Genomic DNA, 22584 nt, shown 5'->3' with positions numbered 1-22584 from the left:
CCACTGCTTAGAGACTGGTTGTGGGATTGGGCCGGCCCTCAAAAGTTCCCTACCATCTCCTGGTTCTTGGAATTGTTTAGCTGCAAGTTGTATGACACCATGCCAAAAAGCCCTCTGCTAGGCTCCTGTGTATGAAATCCTTTCAGTTTCGTTATGACTGCTTCTGTTCCCTGAGGTGAACTTTGCCCGAATTCTTGGAGCTGGTGACATTTTAATCAGTTTGGACACACTGCAGCCCTGGAGGGCCTCTCTGCATGAGGTTGTCCAAACCTCGGGTCAGAGTGGAATGACCAGTGTTTCAGTGTTTTTTAGCAGGGTTCGCAGGCACCCTCAACCCACACCACCTGCCCCCAACAGGTACAGCACAAAAATAACTTACAAACAAAACTGCACAATTAATTTTACCCACTATTTTCATAAATTCATTTGCACAGACAGCAGCCTGGTTTACAGCACTTAATTTTCTGTGATTCCTTTAAAAAAAAGAGCTCCATGGCTCTATCATAGGGAAACTCTGCCAGAGGTTTAATCACAGGATTAATCACACTTCTTTCTTTCTAATAAAATGATTTTTAAATTTAAAATGAAAGAATCAATGTAAGAACAACACAACACATTTTCAATACTTTTAATAAGTGTTCTGTGAAATAAAAACTTTTAATAAATATTCTGTGATACATTAAAAGTTAAAATTTGTATGGGGGGAATAAAACAAATACATGTGTAAGTTAGTAGAGTAATATCACAGGATAAGTACTCAAAGAGACACAGGTAAATGCAGGGAAGGTTTTTATTAAATAAAAAAAACACAATGGAAACAAACACCTAATCAAACAAACATGAAAATTAACAAAACCTAAGACACAGGCCCCCAGATAAAGACAATAAGGAGACCTAAACAAAGCTCAGAAATACAAGACAAGACAAACACAGAGACCTGGAAATCCAAACCTAAACACAGAGAGCTTTAGACAGAGCTATTTAGAATGTCAAATGGTGCCTGGAGACTTACACTCAGGACAGGGCTTATAAAATATGCTTATAAACTATTATACACACAAGGAACACCAAGGAAACAAGAGGGCAGGACCACAAAGGGGACACAGGTGGAGACACTGACGAGAGGGTAGAGCTAATTACCAAGGTGGGGCTAAAGCAGAGACAAGGGAGGAGAACAAGAACAGAACAAAACAAAGAGCCATGTGCTCCTAAGCACATGACAAACAAAGGAAAAGGCAGAAATGTCTGGACCTGACTCTCCAGATAGTTTATAGAGTCCTAATATGGAAACAGCTTTAGCAGTGGCTCTAACTGAGTGCATGAAGACTGAAAGTCAGAGAAGGAACAAGAGGTTTTTACAGGAGAATGTCAACACTTACCTGTAACACGCAGCTTGAATCTTCCATCCTTTAAAATGCCACGGCTGGTCAGGAGCCTGTATTCTCTCCCTCATCAGAGACGGCAGTGTTGGTGAAGAGCAGAGATGGATCCTTTCCATAAAGTTGAACTCGTGGATCTCCTTTAACTACACTCTTTATACGATCAGAATATAAGACAGGATCATTCTGCTTTTCCTTTTTAATCATCGCTTCATAGATAGTAACATCATCATATCCAGGTGGAAGCTTGAAAGAGCAGGGGATCGTTGTGTTCTCTCCAGCGACTCCAACAGCAGGCTGACACTCCAGGTCCAGAATCCCTGTTAACATAATATCATAACAAATATGTTTATAAAAATGATTAGAAATTAAAACATTGTTTATAAATAAAACCTGTAATAAATGTTCTAGTGAAGAGCTGTTCACTTGTATTCTGGGAGTGACCTGTCTTTTCTCCACTGCAAAATGATATCCTCTTCTTTCTAGACTTTTCCTTGTTTACAGTGATTTATCTTTAGTGAAAGGTTCTTAATCCATTAGTGGATCATTTTTCTTTTTTTGACCATCATTTCCTTCAAAATAAAATCACTTAAGACAAGGAAAACACTGTAGTAACACAGGTATAATCATACAACATTCATTCAGCAATCTCAGAATGAGAAATATAAGACAATTTTTTAATTGCTTACTTGTAATGATTTAATTTTCCTTTTTTTTAACTGGCAACAAAACAAAACAGAACATTTGGCTATGTCCAAACGTTTAAGGACCGCTGTGAGGTGGTTTTTTAAACAGAGAAACTCACTCTGAGCGTGTCCCAGAGAAACAGAGAACAGAAGGTGGATCAGGACGATTTTCACAGCCATGTCCTGAGACAATCACACAGACAACAACAGGGTTTTATTGAGTAGAGGGTTTTAAAAATTGCAGTCAGTCATTTTCTGCACTAAATCTATTTAACATTTTGAAACAGACTTAATTCTGACACCTAGTGGCCTGGTTGTGTTAGTGATTCTACGCTATTTCAAACATGGCCGCCCCAAGTGAGGGACCTGCTCTATGGAGCATAAACTGGATTAGTGAGGGACTAAAGAGCAGTTTGAGTCTCATGTGAATGGCACTACATAAAAGAGATGATGATGATTTATAAATGATGTAAATCATGTAAGTTGATTCAAAATGCTGCAGCCAGGGTCTTCACTAAAACCAGAAAATGTGATCATATCAGCCCTTCACTGGCTTCCAGTTAAATTTCATACTGATTATAAAAAGGACGGAGTTTACCTCAGGGTCCGCTCTTTGGTCCGAGGACTAGCTCTGTCTCTGTCTCTGTGAGTAACAGCGCTGTCACACTTTACTCTCGCTTTACGGACATTGTTGGGCTTAAAATAACTCTATAAAAAATAAATAAATCTGAAACTATAACTGTGAGTGAACTGAGCAGAAAGGAATTTTAAATAATTACACACTGAGTATTTTTAGACAGTTGTGTTCTGCCAGATCCAGAATCCTGAATATCCCCCAGTGTTTTACTTCACATTTATCTTCTTTAATCATCTCCAAAAAACTCCTATTAAAGGGGTGTGGCCATTAGGTGATTGACAACTGTATTTTGGCGACAGAGCAGTAGAGAAAGAGAGAGAGAGAGACAGACAGAGAGAGAGAGAGAGTTACATTTACATAAACTAAGCTATGTATTGTATTTCCTGACCACCAGGGGTGGAGCTGACCAAGTGAATGATCCCTTACTGTGCCAACTATAGACAGAGATTTTGAATACCAGTCTGTCATAGGAGACCTGGTGAATACTATATAAGCTCATGACTCCCACCAGAGTTCACTCTTTACCTTCTCGTCTTCTCTGACCTGAAGCCCTACAGCATTCTTACTGGAGCTACGATATTCATCCTCCAAGGACTGGAAAGTGATTTTCCTCTGGTTTCTTTCAACGTCAGGTAAGTATTCTGCGTTGTTCCTTGACCACGAAGTTAGCTCCTTGTCGCGTTCAGTTTTGAGCAGAATTAGCTAGTGATAGTTTTTTAGAGAGAGATGTACAGGTGCTGGGCAATGAAAGTGAAACACCTGGTTTTAGACCACAGTAATTTATTAGTGTGGTGTAGGGCCTCCTTTTGCGGCTGATACAGCGTCAGTTGGTCTTGGGAATGACATACACAAGTCCTGCACAGTGGTCAGAGGGATTTTAAGCCATTCTTCTTGCAGGATAGTGGCCAGGTCTCTACGTGATGCTGGTGGAGGAAAACGTTTCCTGACTCGCTCCTCCAAAACATCCCAAAGTGGTTCAATAATATTTAGATCTGGTGACTGTGCAGGCCATGGGAGATGTTCAACTTCACTTTCATGTTCATCAAACCAGTCTTTCACCAGTCTTGCTGTGTGTATTGGTGCATTGTCGTCCTGATACACGCCAATGATACATGGTCCAATGTGCACTTAATGAAGATTGGCCACCAGACTGCTCCAATTTAGCCATGAATCCTCCCACACTAAAATGACAGGTGTTTGAGTTTCATTGTCTATCCCCGGTAATTCATTCCTTGCTTATAGGTGTTGAGCTGTGACGAGCCGTGTGTTACTTTGCTGAGTTGGTTCAGAGATATACTCCTCTTTTTCACTAGTGCTGAGAAGAGCGTTTTCTCCTTCCTCCTGAGCAGAGAGTGAGGCTGCGTCTCAGACACAGTACTAGCCCACTTACCCGCAGGGTCCAACATCACAACAGATGCAGGGGCCCTGCTGGGTTTGAATACATGTACTAAAGGGGTTCAGTCTACAATTTTGAATGCATGTGCTCCATTCACTTGTATGTTGTATGAAGGTTGATGGAAGGCATTTGTACTATGGTGTAGTGATCAGAAGATTGAACGTTGCTCTTGTCCAATCGAGACTGTTCTTTGTTTTCTTCAGTCTCTCCTGGAGGCGGGGAGGTCTCCTTCCATTATCAAGGTCTATGTAGCTGCTCTGGCAAGTTTTCTGACTCTTTTCACGGGTGTGTCTCTTGGTTGAGCGGCTGAAATGTGTCAGTTGGCTGAACCAGTGTTAAACATCAGGGCCATACAGAGCCCAAGAGAAATAAAACCTGTGCATGAAAAGGCCAAATATACAGCACAGAATTCCCACCCTATAACATCACACAGTCACACACTCATCCAATAAGTCAGACACACATGTGGGAGGAAACTGGAGCATCTGGTGAAACCCACACAGACACAGGGAAATCTGGAGAAATCCAGGTCAGACCCAGAACTCCAAACCTGGGGCGACTGCTGAGTGCAGACATGACCTCAGTGGAAGGATGATGTGAACTTACTTGATCAGCTTTGGCATCTGTTTTAACATCACATACAAAGCGAGCCTCTGGAGACAAGGACACACTGCATTTCACTTTCAGATTCAGGGGGGGTTAAGTCCAAATAAATCACTCTAAAATAAACCTGCTGTGGTTTAAAATCTAAAAGCAGCTCAGGGGAGATTTCCCCAGGAGTCGGGATACGTTTCACTTTCAGTTCAGTTTGGAGAGAGGGAAACTCCAGGGGAAAATGGACAGGATGAAGGACATGGAACAGGAGAAGGACAGAGGAGGGGGTTTCTCTCATTATCTCACAATCATCTACTGACACTATACACCCATCAGCCATAACATTAAAACTACCTCGTCCTTTCTATCCTCGCTGTCCATTCTCTCAGCTCCACTGCCCACAGGACACTGACTACCACCATTTCGACCCAGAACTGTGTTCCACTGCAGAGAAGAGGGGGGTATGTCCTCTTTAAAGTAGTCCATATTTCTAATATTTCTCACTCTGAGATTATTTACAAAAATGTTAAACTGGTTTACAGCATGGATGCAGAAATACTGTTTTTTTCCAACCGAGTACGAGTTAATGTACGTGTGTTTTTGTACTTTGACGATGCCTTACTTGGAATTAAACATTGAGGAGCAAAGTGTAATAGTGCAGTTATTAATTAAAACATTTCTGTTGAATTAAAAACTGTATTGTTCATTTCTGGAAATGTCCATCTTTTATTTAACATTTTCCCATGTTACACCAATAATTAGATCAATAAAGTATCTATCTAGAAATTAGTAACATGAGCTGCAAGACGTTCTGGATACGCCTGTACACAGTGTTGTGAATCTTTCCGTTATACGATAACAGCTGAGAAGTAGTGCACTTGGCCGTGTTTATTTAACAGTAACCTGATCTACAGCGTCGGATCCAATTCAAAATTCATAAGCGGAGAAAATAATTTTGTCTGAGTAAAAACCAGCTTGGGGCGAGATCTGGCACCCCCACCCAGAGAGACTTCAGCTTTGGCTGCGGCCCCTGGGGCCCTGCCGGGTTTGAATATGTGTACTAAAGGTGTTCAGTCTATAATTTCTAATGCATGTGCTGCATCCACTTGTATGTTGTATGAAGGTAGATGGAAGGCATTTGTACTATGGTGTAGTGAGCAGAAGATTGAACGTCACTCTTCTTTGTTTTCTTCAGTCTCTCCTGGATTCGGGTAAGTCTCCTTCTACGATCAAGGTCTATGTAGCTGCTCTGGCAAGTTTTCTGACTCTTTTCATCTTTTCAGGGGTGTGTCTCTTGGTTGAGCGGCTGAAATGTATCAGTTGTCTGTGGTCTTTTTGAAGGGAGCAAGAAGACTGTGTCCACCTCTCACGCTCTGCAAACCACTGTGGGATCTTACTTAAGTATTGGATTCGCCGGCTCCAAGTTGGGTCTTCGTCTTTCAAAACAGAGGCTTTCTTACTGGGTGGTGGAGGTCATCCAGTGGGCTTATCAGAGTTTTGGATGTTCCATGACTTCCTTCATTACGGCTCACTCCGTCAGATGTGTGGCAACATCTTGGACCTTACAAGGGGTATCTTTGGTGGAAATTTGTGCAGCAAATTTGTGTACATGGGCCTAGCACTGCATTTTTTCCAGATTCTACAGGGTGAATGTGGCTGCATCTGTTGGATTGTCTCCTGTCATCCTGTCCACAGCACGGGCTGCAGCTGGGCACTCCTCATGACTCTGTGGGATATGTCATCCACCTGGTAAGCTCCGCCCCTGGCGGTCAGGAAATATTATACATAACGCTAGTTACATATGTAACTGTGGTTATGTGAGTAGTGGATGACCGCCAGGATTCCTTGTCACTGGTGCTCGAGGCAATCAGGTCCCAGAGTGAATTCTTGCGGGAGTCGTGAGCTGATATAGCACTCACGTCACTCGCCAGGTCACCTAAGACAGATTGGAATTCAAAATCTCGTTCTGTAGTTGGCACAGTAAGGGATCATTCACTTGGTCAGCTCCACCCCTGGCAGTCATCCACTACTCACATAACCATAGTTGCATATGTAACTAGCGATCACTCCAATGCAGGGCAATATAGTCTGGCTGCAGACATACACACCCTGCCAGATGCACTCTCTGCCACAGCACAGAGGAACGGTAATGTTTGGCTGTTTCTACTTTACCTCATGTAGAAATACCACTAGTAATCACTAGATTCATAGAGCTTTCTCTTTATATACAGACTGTACAGTGTTTGTGGAGAGATTTATCCAGGAGTTCATTATAAAGGCCTTCTTTAATAAAGTTATTTTGCCTCTGCAGCGAGCCATACAGGGTTGTGCACAAAATTAATCAGTGCCCTATTCACTATATACTTCATTACATAGTGAGTAATGAATGTAGGGAATAGAGTAGGGGGCCATTTGGAACACGCCTCACCTTGTATATGACAAAAGTGTGTTGGCGCATGCTCCCAAAACCCACTGAGAATGAACTGAAAGCTCTGCAGCTCGAAAAAACGAGCCTTAACATGAGAGTTTATGAGAGGAGTCTGGGGCAATTTAACAACAAAATTTTCAAAAAAAGAGGCAGGACTCCATGGTACAAAACCTAATGCTGACTGGACTGTGATACTCAGAGGCGGGACAAACCATTTGACAGAGCTTGGTTAATACAGAGCCATGGGTTTTTACTGTAGTACAATGAAAGAAAAAAATATTTCCTCCCTTTTCCTTTTGGTGGTGTGTCGCCCCATCGTCCTAAAGGACAAACCGCCCCTGCTGACAGTCTCACAAGTAGATTAGTGTAAAATATGCAGACAAGGCCAGTAAGTTTCACACTAAATGGTGTCAAAATTTTGTCTTTTTAAAGCGTATTTATGTAACTACATACTCAGGTCGATGTGCTGTAGAAATATTGTAAATCCATGCATTTATGGAAGACTATTTAAATTGGCTGGAGCTTCCTGGGATTATTTGGAGCCTGCGGGAGTCACATGACCAATTAACGTTTTGAACCTATGTTGACGTGACTCTTCTTCTCAAGTATCAATGCATATATGGATGCCTTTCAAAGGCGACACATTGCCTCTGTTCCAGTGATGGCGGCGACCTCCGCTGCTCCTGTCCCTGTGAAGGCAGCATCCGCCGCTCCTGTCCCTGAGATGGCGGCGAACCCGGCTGCTGCTGTCCCTGAGAAGGTGGCGATCCCAGCCACTCCTGTTCCTGCAAAGGTGGCTTCCTCAGCCGCTCCTGTTCCTGCAAAGGCGGCTTCCTCAGCCGCTCCTGTTTCTTGCAAAGGCGGCTTCCTCAGCCGCTCCTGTTCCTGCAAAGGCGGCTTCCTCAGCCACTCCTGTTCCTGCGAAGGTGGCTTCCTCAACCGCTCCTGTTCCTGCAAAGGCTGCATCTGCCGTTCCTGTTCCTGCACTGGCGGCATCCGCTGCTTCTGTTTCGGTCGCTTCTGCACCTGTGACTGTGGCCCCGGCCACTTCAGTTCATGTCCGTAGGTCAGCCCCAAGGACTTTGGGGCTGATCCCTAGAGCTGTACCCAGGCTGGTTTCTCGGACAGCCCCACAGTTTTTTGCCAATCCTGGGCACCCCTCAATTGTTTTGGTTCCCCTGTCTGTCCCTGTCCTGGTTCCTGTTTCTCTCCACGTTCCTGTATCTGTGTCTGCTCTTGTCTTTGTCCCTGTCCCTGTCACTGTGTTCGTGTCTGTACCCGTAAATGTCCTGGTCCCAGTTCCATTGCCAAGTCCTGTCCAGTCCCCGTTTCTGGCCAGTGTCTCTTCAAGTTCAAGTTTAAGTTCAAGAAGTTTATTGTCATTTCAGCAGTATACAGTGTTTACAGTACACAGTGAAACGAAATAGCGTTCCTCCAGGACCAAGGTGCTACATAAAACAATACACAACATTAAAGTGCAACTAGTGCAAAGCTAGTGCAAACATAATAATAATAATAATAATAATAATACATTTTATTTCATAGGCGCCTTTCTGTCACTCAAGGACACCTTACAAAGAGTAAACAATAAACATAAATAATTCCGAAAAACACACAAGTATACAGTATTGGAGAGAAAAAAAAAAAAAAAAAAAAAAAAAAAAAAAAAAAAAAAAAAAAATGAACAATGTAACTGAGTCATTTTAAAGGAAAGGCAATCTTGAACAGGTGGGTTTTGAGTGAAGACTTGAATTGTGTGAGTGAGTTTATGTTCCGTATGTCGGGGGGTAGAGTGTTCCAAAGCTGGGGAGCAGAGCGGCTGAAAGCTCTACTTCCCATGGAAGTGAGACGGGCAGGGGGAACAGTCAAGTGAATGGAGGAGGAGGACCTGAGGGTGCGAGAGGGAGTTACAACATGGAGGAGATTGGAAAGATATGGTGGAGACAGATTGTGGATGGCCTTGAATGTTAACAGAAGGATCTTGTAATCTGTGCGGAACTTGACCGGAAGCCAGTGGAGCTGTTGCAAGACAGGAGTGATGTGGTGGATGGAGGGGGTTCTAGTGATGATGCGGGCAGCTGAGTTCTGGACCAGTTGGAGCTTATGGAGAGATTTGTGGGTAATACCAAAAAGGAGGGAGTTGCAGTAATCAAGGCGGGAGGTGACAAGACTGTGGACAAGGATGGCAGTGGTATGGGGTGTAAGGGAGGGGCGGAGACGGTTGATGTTACGGAGATGAAAATAGGCAGACCGGGTAATGTTATTGATGTGAGATTGAAAAGAAAGAGTACTGTCGAGGATGACACCCAGACTCTTTACTTGTGGGGAGGGGTGAACAGAACAATTGTCAATGTTAAGAGAAAAGCTGTCAGTTTTGGATAATGTTGATTTAGTACCAATGAGAAGAACCTCAGTTTTATCGCTGTTGAGTTTAAGTAAGTTTGAGGAAAGCCAAGATTTTATTTCCGTTAAGCAGTCAGTAAGGGAGGGGGGAGGGAGGTTGGAAGTGGGCTTACAGGCAAGGTAGAGCTGGGTGTCATCCGCGTAACAGTGGAAATTGATGTTGTACTTACGAAAAATATGGCCAAGGGGAAGAAGATAAATGATGAAGAGGAGGGGCCCCAGGACAGAGCCCTGGGGCACACCTGAAGTGACAGAAGAAGGGTGGGACGTGAAAGTTTTAAGCTGGATGTACTGAGTGCGGCTGGAGAGGTATGATTTGAACCAGTTTAGAGGGATCTGGGTGATACCAATGGAGGATAATCTATTGAGGAGGGTGGTGTGACAGATAGTGTCAAATGCTGCACTCAGATCGAGGAGGATGAGGATGGAGAGTAAACCAGAATCAGCTGCCATTAGGAGGTCATTGGTGATTTTTATGAGAGCAGTTTCCGTGCTATGGAGAGGGCGAAAGCCAGATTGGAACTGTTCATACAGTTTGTTTTGAGAAAGATGAATATGAAGTTGAGACGCTACTATTTTCTCAAGAATTTTGGAAATGAAGGGTAAATTTGAGATTGGACGGAAGTTATTGAAATTGGTAGGATCAGCACCAGGTTTTTTTAGAATTGGAGTAATTACAGCAGTTTTAAATGATGCAGGAACAGTTCCAGTGGAAAGAGAGGAGTGGATGATGGCAGAGATGAGAGAGACTAGAGAAGGAAGACAGGCTTTAACCAGAACTGTGGGGAGAGGGTCCAGCTGACATGTGGATGGCTTTGACTTACGGATGATATCTGAGATTTCTGAAGTGGAAGGAAGCTGAAAGAAGGAGAAAGAATGAGTAGGAGGAGGAAGTTCAGAATTGATACAGGAGATGGGTAGTAAACTGAGATGCTGGTGAATCTTCTGGATTTTATCAACAAAGAATGTCATGAGTGAATTACAGAAAGCAGTAGAACACAGATGAGATGGTAGAGAGTCCGGAGCTTGGGTGATATTCTTATACAGAGAAAAGAGTGATTTGGAGTTACCTTCGTTAGCTGAGATGATACCAGTGTAATATTTGGATTTGGTTTGAGTAATACAGTCCTTGTAGCGTAACATATGATTATTGTAGATGTCTTTATGAACAGTTAGACCAGTTTTCCGGTGGAGTCGCTCGAGTTGCCGACCTTTGGCTTTCATGAGCCGAAGTTCCGGCGTAAACCAGGGGGCAGAACGAGAGAAAGTAACAGACCTGGTTTTTAGCGGAGCGAGGGAGTTGAGTAAAGAATTAAGTCCGGTGTTGTAGTGTGAAACCAGCTCATCAGGGGTGGTTAAGTTATGAGTGTCCATGAGGGAGTAGGTGCTGGAGGAGAGAGAATCCAAATCAATGTCCTTAATATTGCGGAAAGAAATGAGGCGGGGAAGCTTATTGATGGAGAGAGGGAGTCTGATATTAAATGAGAGGAGAAAATGGTCAGTTATAGGGAGTTCATCCGCTGTGTTGTCGAGAGGGGAGACACCAGAACAGCAGATGAGATCCAAGATGTGTCCCTTAGAGTGAGTGGGAACATTAGTGTACTGCTGGAATCCAAAACCCTCGAGGCACGATGTAAAATCTTTAGTGAGAGGGTTATTGATATTGTCCATGTGGATATTAAAATCTCCCAGCACTATATTGTTTGGTGAGAGGGTGGACAGGTGTGTGAGCAGGGCAGCAAATTCATTTAGAAACTCGGGATTGGGTTTTGGGGGACGATAAACGGTGGTGATGATGGTGGGGGTGGATCCAGACAGTTGACGCACGGCCGATTCGAAAGAGGAGAAGGCAGGAACAGGCACCCGAGAGACTTTCCATTTTTCGCGGTGAATTATCGCGACACCTCCTCCCCGGCCGGTGCTACGGGGTTGGCAGGTGTAAACAAAACCCGAAGGAGTGGATTGATTAAGTTGGGAGAAATCATTGGGTTGTTGCCAAGTTTCAGTTAAGCAAAGGAAATCCATTTTTCGGTCAATGAGGAGATCCTGGATTAGATTTCCCTTGCTTGTGAGTGAGCGGATGTTGAGCAGACCGAAGTTGACGTTGGAGTTATCACATTTGGCCGGAGTGTTAGCCGACCGGGCTAGGTGGGCTAGCACGCTAGGGTCAGCGACCCGGCAGGTGTGACGAGAAGGTCGACGAGAAGTGGACCAGATAGATGTTATTGTTTTCGTTGTGTCTTGGTGATAAGCTCGGCGAGACCCGCGGTGGACATATCTCCGGCGTGGCAGGAAAGTTATGTCCGGATGGGGCAGTAATGAAGCCGGCAGAGGTGCAGACAGGTGGTGAAAACGCAGCCGGAGAAGCTCGACAACGGAGTACTGTAGCAGACCCAACACCGGTTGATGAGTAGATGCCAAAATAGCCCAGAGAAGCACCGACCAGAAATGAATTTTGCCGATTAACATTATCGGGCAGCTTAGACAGATGAGCAGGGGCAGGAGGGTCTCGATGGCCCGAGCAGAACAGGTAAGAAATAGTCCGTAGACTCCAGTCAATGGTGTTGGGTAAATCGTTGATATTGTTAAAAGACGATGGTTGATACTGTCTGATAAGAACAATCGCAAAGTCCTTTAATCCGCTGAGCTAGAAAAACTACAATTTTTAAAATTACCGGCGAGCAGCGGCAGCAAAACGCGCCAGCGTTCACTCGGTCCGGAATACACCCTGGCATAAAACAGTGCATACACATTAAAGTGCAAAAGACATGGTTAAGAAAATACAAAACAAGATCCATACAATATAATACAATACCATAAGTACGGGGGTGGGGGGCGAGGGGGGGGCTGAGGGGGAGAGACACTGCAATTTAAAGTGTATTTGTGCTGTAAATGGTAACTGGATGTAACCATGATGTAAACAGGATATGTGTAAACTCATTTTCCGTATAGCATTTTCAGTCCAACAAACCAGTGTTTTGTGAAGGTGTGTGGGTGCGCTTCTTCGGTCCAGTCTCTAGATGTTCAGGAGTCTGATAGCATGTGGGAAGAAGCTGTTACGGAGTCTGGATGTGAGGGCTCGAATGCTTCGATACCTTTTTCCAGAAAGCAGTAGGTTGAAGGGTGTGTGTGATCTCCCACAATGCTGAGTGCTTTGCGGGTGCAGCGAGTGGTGTAAATGCCTGTGATGGAGGGAAGAGACACACAGATAATCTTCTCAGCTGTCCAGGATCCAGTTGCAGAGAGAAGTGTTAAGGCCCAGTATATTCAGCTTCCCGATCAGGTGTTGAGGAATGATGGTGTTGAATGCTGCGCTGAAGTCTATGAACAGCATTCGGGCGTATGTGTCCTTCTTGTCCAGGTGGGTGAGTGTCAGGTGGAGTGTGGTGGATATGGCATCGTCCGTTGAATGGTTAGGATGATACGCGAACTGTAGAGGGTCCAGTGTGGGGGGAAGTAGGGTTTTGATGTGCCTCATGATAAGCCTCTCAAAGCACTTTGTGATGACTGGTGTGAGTGCAATGGGACGATAGTCATTGAGGCAGGACACAGAAGAATTCTTAGGCACAGGGATGATGGTGGTGTTCTTGAAGCATGTTGGAACAACGGCGCTGCTCAGAGAGATGTTGAAGATATCAGTGAAGCCATTAGCAAGCTGGTCTGCACATTCTCTGAGCACTCTGCCAGGAATGTTGTCTGGTCCAGCAGCTTTCCGCGGGTCGACTCTGCATAGAGTTTTCCTCACTGCCACATGTGAGGCCACATGCCACATGCGCAGAGTGTCTCTACTGCTCTGGATGTGGCTGTGGATGATCTGGCCGTGTGCACGCTTTGCCTCTCTGATAGCTCAGGAGAGTTTGGCCCTCACTGTTCTCAGGGCCGCCTTATTGCCTGATTTGAAAGCAACATCTCTAGCCTTCAGTAGCGCACGCACCTCTGCATTCATCCACGGCTTCTGGTTGGAGCGGATGGTGATGGTCTTGGAGATGGTCACATCATCGATGCACTTCTCTGTGTAGCTGGTCACTGATGATCCGTACTCCTCCAGGTTGATTGTGTTGTTGTAAGTTGCAGCCTCTCTGAACATGTCCCAGTCAGTGCACTTGAAACAGTCCTGAAGAGTAGAGATTGCTTCTGATGGCCAGATTTTCACCTCTTTCAGAACAGGTTTCGATCGCCTGATGATGGGTCTGTATGCAGGAATTAGCATAACAGACATGTGATCTGAGTATCCAAGGTGGGGGCGGGGCTCTGCCCTGTATGCGTCTGGAAGGTTTGTGTAAACAAGATCCAGCGTGTTCGCCCCTCTCGTAGCAAAGTTCACATACTGGTGGAATTTAGGGAACACTTTCTTGAAATTTGCATGATTAATATCTCCAGCAACAATAAACAGTCCATCTGGGTGTGTGTTTTGGAAATCGCTTATGGCTTCGTATAATTCCCACAGCGTTTGATTTGTGTTTGCATCGGGAGGAATATAGATTACGATTATGTAAGCAATGATGAATTCTCGCGGTAAATAAAAAGGTCTACATCTCACAGCCACGAACTCCACTAATGTTGAACAATAAGCAGAGACCAGCACAGAGTTCTTACACCATTCAGTGTTGATATAGACACACAAACCTCCACCGCGAGTCTTACCGCATAGCGCTGGGTCTCTGTCGGCTCGAAATGCGGCTAGCCCATCTAGCTGAATGGCAGTGTCGGGAATACTGTTGCTGAGCCATGTCTCCATAAAAACAAAAACACAGTAGTCTCTGTATTCTCGCCGTGCAGTTCGCTGAAGTTTGATATAGTCCAGTTTATTTTCCAGCGAGCAGACATTGGAGAGAAAGAGAGAAGGGATAGCCTGCCGGCTCGGGTTAGCTCTTAGCCTAGCATGGATCCCCCCTCACTGTCTCCTCTCACACTGCTTGCTTGGTTCCGGAGCGGCCGCTGCACGTGTGTTCACGCGTGCGCCGCCATCTCACATCCAGTCCAGTTCCCTGTCCTGTCCCAGTACCCCACCTCAGTCCCATCACCTGTCTTGTCTCCAGCCTCCATCACCTGTCCAGTCCCAGTATCCAGCCTCAGTCCCCTCACTCTGGTCTCCCTTCCAGTCCCCTGTTAATAATCCTGTCTAGTCTCTGTTCCCATCCAGTGTCCAGTCCAATGTCAAGCACCATGTCCTGTCCTTTGTCCAGTCACCTGCTCCTGTCCAGTCTACCGTCTCTAATCCTGTTCTGTCCCCAGTCTTGTCCCAGTTTCCTATGTCTGTTCTGTCTCAGTTCCCATCCAGTGTGCAACCCCAGTCTCCTGTCAAGTTTCCACTCCCTTCCTGTCTAGTCCTTTATCTGTAACCACTTATCCAATTCAGGGTCGCGGTGGGTCCAGAGCCTACCTGGAATCATTGGGCACAAGGAGGGAATACACCCTGGAGGGGGCACCAGTCCTTCACAGGGCAACACAGACACACACAAATATTCACCCACACCTACGGACAGTTTTTGAGTCACCAATCCACCTACTAACGTGTGTTTTTGGACTGTGGGAGGAAACCGGAGCACCCGAAGGAAACCCACGCGGACACGGGGAGAGCACACCAACAGTCACCCGGAGCAGGAAATGAACAAACAACCTCCAGGCGCCTGGAGCTCTGTGACTGCGACACTACCTGCTATGCCACAGTGCCACCCTAATCACTACTTATTATATAATTTAATTTTACTTACACAAGTATTTAAAAAGGATATTAAGTTACTTCATGTAAATATTAAATGTAAAACATTGTTTTATATTAAAAATGTAAAAGTACCTTAAAGAAATGTCTGTGAAACTTTGTGTTGTACCTGACCATTCTGACATTTGTTTAAGGCACTGGATCCCAAAACCTTTTCTGCAGTGCCCCCTTGTGTAGATAGGGGTATTCTGTGGGCGTGCTCTGGGAGTATGGGTGTAACGTCCAAAGAAAAACAGAGAAACTCAAGGATCCAATTGCTTTTTTTTACAAAGTTTTATTTGCAAAGAGGATTAAATGGATCGCAGAGACGTGTACGGTCCATATGGGTTTATTCCTGTAAGCGTAGTCAGGGAAAGCGTGGGTCACACTGGGAAGGCAGAGTCCAGAGATTATCCGAGGGGCTAGGTGAATGACGGGTCCTGAGGGGAAAAGCACAGGTCGAAATACCAGAAGACAGAGAGGAAAATTAGACAGTTCAGTTAATCGCATGAAAGGGGCAATACTTTGCAAGGAAGAGAGAGGAGAGAGGAAACTTAAAGGCTGCCACCAGGGTGTGGCTTATGAGGTGCAGGTGTAACAAAATAATACTCAGTTGAGCTGGAGCGCGAGTGGTTCTTAACAGTACCCTCCTCCCGACGGGCAGCTCCTGACGCCCTGGAATGCCCTACCCTTGGTCTACCTCGCTTTCTAGGAGCTGGACGGTCTGGGTGGTCTGCATGAAAGTCGTCGATGAGTGCAGGGTCCAGGATATCCCCAGTAGGTACCCAGCATTGCTCATTTGGGCTATAACCCTCCCAGTCTACAAGGTATTGGAGGTGTCCGCTCCATCTGCAGGAGTCTAGTAATGTCCGCACTATGTATGCGGGTTGACCTTCAACCTCCAGGGGTGGAGGAGGGCGGAGACCGGTTCCAGCTGCAGAAAAAGGACTGTAGAAAACAGGTTTCAATAAGGACACATGGAAGGTAGGATTCATTTTATATCGAGCTGGTAGTTGTAGCCTGTAGGACACAGGGTTGACCCATCGAAGTACCTTGAAAGGGCCAATGTACCGGGGACTGAGTTTCTTACAAGGTAGTCTAAGATTCATGTGTCGAGTGGATAGCCAGACCCGCTGACCGGGGTGGAATACCAGGGTGGGATTATGGCGACGGTTGGCGTAGTCCTGCCGAGTTCGGAATGCTTGTCTAAGGTGGACATGGGCCTTTTCCCATGTCTTGCCACTATTTTGAAACCACTCCTCCAGTGCTGGGATGTCCGTGGTTGTGTTATCCCATGGGAACAGGGCTGGTTGGTGACTATATACACACTGGAAAGGAGTAAGGTTAGTTACGGTGTGAGTGAGTGAGTTCCTAGCATATTCTGCCCATGGGAGGTATTTACACCTGTCACTTTGGGAAGTGCAATATTGGCGGAGAAAGCGGCTTACTTCTTAATTCACGCGCTTGACTTCTCCTTTAGATCGTGGGTGATGTCCTGAGGACAAACAGATTGTTATCCCTTGTTTCTTACAAAACTGTTGCCAGACCCGAGATGTAAACTGAGAGCCTCGGTCTGATAGTATTTCCCCAGGCAGACCAAAGATTCTGAAGACTAAGGAAAATATGGCCTCAGCTGTTTCTGTAGCTGTAGGTAGATGAGGGAAAGGGATTAGACGGCACATTTTTGAGAAACAGTCTGTGACTACCATGATAGTGGTATTACCTTCAGACTCGGGCAGATCTTTGATGAAGTCCATGGCGAGATGTGTCCAGGGTTGACCAGGAATAGGTAACGGGTGAAGCTCTCCTACCGGGAGGGATCGGGGGGTGCGAGATTGGGCACAAACAGGCCAAGCTAAAACGTAGTCTCGAATATCATCTCTCATGGATTTCCACCAGAATTTTCTAGTGATTAGTTGTGTGGTCCAAGTAACCCCTGGGTGACCTGTGCTCAAAGCTGTATGTGCCCGTTGTATCACATTGCCCCGTAGTGTGGCAGGAAGATATTGTTTACCTTGAGGGCAGTCTGGAGGGCTGGGGTCCTCTCGTAGAGCCTCCTCGATCTCCTCTTGAAAACCCCATCTAATAGGGGCTAAGAAACACCTGGCTGGTAGGATGGGAGCCGGTTCATGGTTGGGAACTCCCTTGTCATAAATGCGGGAGAGGGCGTCAGCCTTCAGATTCTCAGAGTCTGGACGAAAAGACACTGAGAAGTTAAAGCGTGCAAAAAATAGGGCCCACCTGGCTTGTCTGGGTTTTAACCTCTTTGCCGCTTTCAGATACTCCAGATTCTTATGGTCTGTGTAAACAACGAATGGATGTTTGGCTCCCTCTAGCCAGTGTCTCCATTGCTCCGAAGCCAATTTTATGGCTAGGAGTTCTCGGTCACCAACATCATAGTTTCTCTTCGCAGGCAGTAGTTTCTTAGAAAAGAAAGCACAGGGTAACTTAGGGGAGTTACCTGACCGTTGTGAGAAGATGGCTCCTGTGCCCACCTCAGAAGCATCCACTTCCAGCACGAATGGTAGGTCGGTATCGGGTTGGCGGAGAATAGGGGCAGAGGAGAATGCTTTCTTCAGGTGTTCGAATGCCATGTCAGCGCTAGATGTCCAGGTAGGTTTCTGTTTGGGATGTTGCTTGAGTAGGTCTGAGAAGGGAGCAGCTAAGGATCCAAAGTTATGAATAAACCACCTATAGAAATTATCGAAGCCCAAAAATCGTTGTAACTCTTTTTAAGTGGTAGGTATAGGCCAGGAGGTAATAGTGGATACATTGTCAGAGCTCATAGATATATAACCTGGAGTTAGGGTGTATCCCAGGAAGGTTATGATATTTTTGTGAAACTCACATTTTTCTGCCTTAACATAAAGGTGGTGTTTGCGTAACCGGGAGAGAACTGCTTTCACATGTTTGATATGTTCTGGGATGGAATGAGAATAGATTAAAATATCATCAATGTAAGCTAGGACGCTCCTCCCAATCATGTCACAAAAGATCTCATCCATGAAGGCCTGAAAAACAGAAGGACTATTAGTTAAACCATAAGGCATAACTAGGTACTCATAGTGCCCCCTGGAGGTAATAACGGCAGTTTTCCATTCATCTCCAGCTCGAATCCGAATGAGATTGTATGCACTTCTCAAATCAAGTTTAGTGAAAATAGTTGCTCCTTTTAACTGTTCATGAGAGACAGACATGACAGGAAGTGGGTAGGCGTACTTCACTGTGATGTTATTTAAGGCTCTGTAGTCAATACATGGTCGGAGGCCGACACCTTTCTTTTCAACAAAAAAGAAGCCTGCTGCTACAGGAGAAGTAAAAGGCTGTATGAAACCATGGTGTAAAGCTTCTTCCACGTATTTCTCTATAGCACTTTCCTCAGGACGGGATAAGGGGTAGGCTTTAGCACGTCAGGGTAAATCGCCCCTGGTAGAAGGTTAATAGCAATATCCCATGACTGATGGGGTGGTAGATGAGTTGCCTTGGATTTGCTAAACACATCACTGTATGCCTGGTAGGGACGTGGGATAGATTCTAAAACTGGATTCTCAGGACTTTCAATGGAAGTAGACCGGAGGGGTAACTGAATACAGTGAGTTCTCGGGTGGCCCAGCAGATGTGGGGGTTATGTTTAGAGAGCCGGGGAAGCCTAATATGATAGGATCACGTGGGATAGGTAGTAAAAAAAATTTATTTTTTCCTGATGAACTAAACCAACCTTCAATGAGACCTGAATAGTTTGATGTCTCACCCATCCCTCTCCTATGGGCTGATCATTAATAGAGTTTACTCGTATGGGGGGGTGCACAGGAATGGTAGGGAGTTCTAATTGACAGGCTAAATTGATGTCTAAGAAATTAACTGCTGCTCCTGAATCTATGAGAGCAGACAGAGACACCTTTTCACTGGCCCACGAGAGCAGTACAGGTAAGTTAAGCTGTTGATTTATGAGATTTAATAAGGAGGATAACCTTACTTGAGTAACGTGATGAGGTTGACAGGCGTTTGGTGCGTTCCTGCACGGACAGGGGGGATTGACCCAGTTGCATAGGTTCGGTAGTGTCCTCCTTGAAACCCTGAGATGAGGTGGTAGTAGTTAAAGGCATTGGCCGAGGTTCTCGGTTCCTACCGCTTGGCTGATGCGTGTGTCTTAGGTTGTCCACGTTAATAGTGATCTGGATGAATTCGGTAAGGGAGCTAGTATCCCCACGGCAAACAACTTCAAGTTGTAGCTCCCTAGAAAGCCCTCGGCAGAACATTGTTTTCAAGGCAGGGTTGCTCCACCCACTCCCGGCCGCAATGGTGCGGAATTCCCTTGCAAATGCGGCTACGGTATGTTTACCTTGCTGAATCTCACATAGGTGTGTACCAGGGTCCTTGCCGTCAGCTGGGTGGTCAAAGACTGACTTAAACAGAGAGATAAACACTGTAATCAATTGGAGAGAGGAATCTCCACTGTCCCAGAGTGACGTTCCCCAAACCCCAGCTTCTCCAGTGAGGAGGGACAGCATGAAATGGATACGCTGTTCCTCGGTGACAAACGGAGAGGTATTGTAAGCAAAATATATCGAACATTGCATTAAGAAATTTTTACAACGGTTGGGAGAACTGTCATACCTCTCTGGTAACGCTACCGGAACGTGAGGAGAGTTCGCTCCAGAGATAGTAGTTGAACTAGAAGCAGGTTGGGCTTGGGTAGGGTCAACGAGTCCTTGATTTGTTTCCTGGAGCTGAGTAATAGTAAAATGCAGCAGCCAGGGTGCTCATTGGAGCTAGAAAATTTGAACATATCACCCCAGTTCTCTCGTCCCTACACTGGCTACCTGTAAAATTTCGCATTGACTATAAAATACTCCTCTTAGCTTATAAATCTCTAAATGGTTTAGGCCCGCAGTATCTTACTGAATTTCTCATACCTTATCGCCCATCACGTACACTTCGTTCACAGGATGCCCATCTACTCTTTGTTCCTCGCTTTAAGAAAAACACTGCAGGAGGAAGAGCCTTTTCTCACAAAGCTCCTCAACCCTGGAATAGCCTTCCGGTTACTGTTCGGGGCTCAGACACACTCTCAATTTTTAAATCCAGATTAAAAACCTACCTTTTCAAACAAGCTTTTGGTTAATCATTCACTTTCAGGTTTCAGGTCTGGTTTTCATATTATCACTGTTCTGTATTAACCCTGTCATATCACCATAGCTACAGCATTTTTAGTTAGCTTTCTAGTAACCGCCAACACGCTGTCTGTCGCTGGGTTCTCTTGCCTGCCCGTGGAAGCTTTTTTCGCAGGACAAATTTGCCTGTTCTTTACCATGACCCTACTAACCTCTGTATTTTTATTTGTTCCCTTTGTCTGGTTTTCTTTCTCCCGTCTCTCTCATGCTTTGAGATGTCCTGCTGCTCTCCAGGTGTTGCCCTGATCCAGCCCCTGTGTATTCTGTACAAGATCCTGGCCTTGTCTCATCCACAATATCATGCTTGGCCATGCTGTTTTATCTCAGATTAACTCATTTTAACTCACACAGAATCCCTGATCACCTTCTCCTCCATCAGACTCATACATCACTAATATACTACATTTATATTACTATAACCCCTTCATCTGTCATCATTTCACTTTTACTTCTGTTCTGTTCTCTGTTGTGTCTCCGGTGTCGACCCGAGGAGGATGGGTTCCCCATATGAGTCTTGGATCCTTCCAAGATTTCTTCCTCGTGTGCTGAGGGAGTTTTTCCTTGCCACTGTTGCCCCTGGCTTGCTCATAGGAGGCTTGGACCCGGATCTCTGTAAAGCTGCTTTGTGATGACTTTTTGTTGTGAAAAACGCTATATAAATAAAATTTGATTGATTGATTGATTGATAGTAGCGTCCTGTCGAGAGAGGTGAGCTGACAACTCCGCTGGATCCATTTTTTCGGGTGAAGTATTCTGTAATGTCCAAAGGAAAACAGAGAAACTCAAGGATCCAATCGCAGGAGTTTTATTTGCAAAGAGGATTAAGTGGATCGCAGAGACGTGTACGGTCCAGACAGGTTTATTATTCTTGTAAGCGTAGTCAGGGAAAGCGTGGGTCACACCGGGAAGGCAGAGTCCAGAGATTATCCGAGGTGCTAAGTGAATGACGGGTCCTGAGGGGAAAAGCATAAGTCGAAATACCAGAAGACAGAGAGGAAAATTAGACAGTTTAGTTAATCGCATTAAATCTTCGTAAGGAAGAGAGAGGAGAGAGGAAACTTAAAGGCGGCCATGGGGGTGTGGCTTATGAGGTGCAGGTGTAACTAATTAATATTCAGGTGAGCTGGAGTGTGAGTGGTTCGTAACAATGGGCTTCTGGACTCAGTACTGCTAGTGACCCAGTTCCTATATAAACAGAGCAGGAGTCTGGGTCTCATTGCCGGCTGTAAGTTGAGGTTGGACTCCGTCAGGGTGCCCGTTGTCACCGGTTCTGTTTATAATTTTTATGGACAGAATTTCTCAGCGTAGCCAAGTTGGAGAAGGTGTCCAGTTTGGTGTTCTCAGGATCCTATGTCTGATTTTTGCAGATGAAGTGGTCTTGTTGGCTTCATCAAGCCGGGGCCTCCAGCTCTTTCTGGACCAGTTTTCAGCTGAAGCGAAGCTTGTGTGAAGCAGTGGGTATGAGAACCTCCAAATTCAAGTCCATGGTACTCAGTCAGAAAAGGGTGCTCTCTCCATGTTGGAAGTGAGATCCTGCCTCAAGTTGAGGAGTTCAAATACCTCGGGGTCTTGTTCACGAGTGAGGGAATAATGGAGCAGGAGATTGACAGGCGGATCGGTGCAGCATCAGCAGTAATGCGGGCTCTGTACCGGTCCGTTGTGGTGAAGAGAGAGCTTAGCAGAAAAACAAAGCTCTCGATTTACCTTTTAATCTACGTCCCAACCCTCACCTATGGTCACAAGCTTTGGGTAGTGACCAAAAGAATAAGATTGCGGGTACAAACAGCTGAGATGTGTTTTCTCTGCAGCATGTCTGGACTCTTCCTTAGAGACAGGGTGAGGAGTTCAGACATCCAGGAGAGACCCGAGCGGTTCAATGGAAAGAACCAAGGTTCCAAGAATCAGGAACGGAACCAGTTCAGAGTTCTTTTGGTGGAATAGTGCTATGGTTGACAGCAACAAATCAGTGATTCAATGATTCTGATTGGTTAAATAAATCTCGCGATCTGATTGGTCCAACTAAAGCTTTCCTATTGGTCCATCAATTGGCCTTCAAAACAGGGTCTTAAATCCTCAACTGCAAAAAGAGATTTGCACACACAGCAGAGAAGGCAAATGTGTGGATGTTTTCCACCTCATTCAAAAACTCTCACTGTCACATTTGGAACCTTAAAAAGGTTTGCTCT

At 45.3% G+C, this 22584-nt stretch overlaps 1 protein-coding gene across 1 annotated transcript in view; it reads left to right on the top strand.

Moving 5' to 3' along the window:
• The window catches only part of LOC136692547 (uncharacterized), a 53223-nt gene that overhangs the window by 5522 nt on the left and 25117 nt on the right, over window positions 1–22584 (top strand). The window lies entirely within an intron of this gene.

The sequence above is a fragment of the Hoplias malabaricus genome, chromosome 3 (genome assembly GCF_029633855.1).
Source record: "Hoplias malabaricus isolate fHopMal1 chromosome 3, fHopMal1.hap1, whole genome shotgun sequence".
Lineage (NCBI taxonomy): Eukaryota > Metazoa > Chordata > Actinopteri > Characiformes > Erythrinidae > Hoplias > Hoplias malabaricus.
This window is presented reverse-complemented; position numbering and strand designations above follow the sequence as displayed.